General features: G+C 34.8%; 1 protein-coding gene across 2 annotated transcripts in view; it reads right to left on the bottom strand.

Moving 5' to 3' along the window:
- The window catches only part of prmt3 (protein arginine methyltransferase 3), a 52,926-nt gene that overhangs the window by 24,020 nt on the left and 28,423 nt on the right, over positions 1 to 483 (bottom strand). The gene's annotated exons all lie outside the window — the stretch shown is intronic.

Raw genomic sequence — 483 nt, 5'->3', positions numbered from 1 at the left:
ACACACACACACACAAAAAAGGCAAACCCCTAAAGAATACAGCCTTTACATATGTGTCAAACTATTGTCTTTATAGTATTTCATTATATTGACTTCAGTACTTTAAAATCCTGTTAAAAATATGTTATATCTTTTGCTTCAGTCTTTGGTTTTGTCTTATTCTTTCATGGGTTTCATGTTATATTATTTGAAATAATCAATAGTCAATTAAGTTCAGTAAACAATACGATAAATAAAAACAGTGAGGAAAAACATGCAAGTACAGAACCCAAACTGAGCTACTGTGTGCAAGTCTCCCCTCTTCACCCACTGTTCCGGCCATGCATGCAGGACACATGCTGTTTGTAAAACAGCAAGGTGAGTGTTGAGCCTCCCCACTGATTGAACTGCGCCTTGTTAGTTGTTATCCCACTTCTGAGCATTGTTCTGATTAAAAGGTTGTATAAAAAAAACATACATTCAGAGACATTTATGTAAAAAAAG

This window comes from Morone saxatilis, unplaced genomic scaffold, assembly GCF_004916995.1.
Source record: "Morone saxatilis isolate NCDOM2014 unplaced genomic scaffold, NCSU_SB_2.0 Contig11, whole genome shotgun sequence".
NCBI lineage: Eukaryota > Metazoa > Chordata > Actinopteri > Moronidae > Morone > Morone saxatilis.
This window is presented reverse-complemented; position numbering and strand designations above follow the sequence as displayed.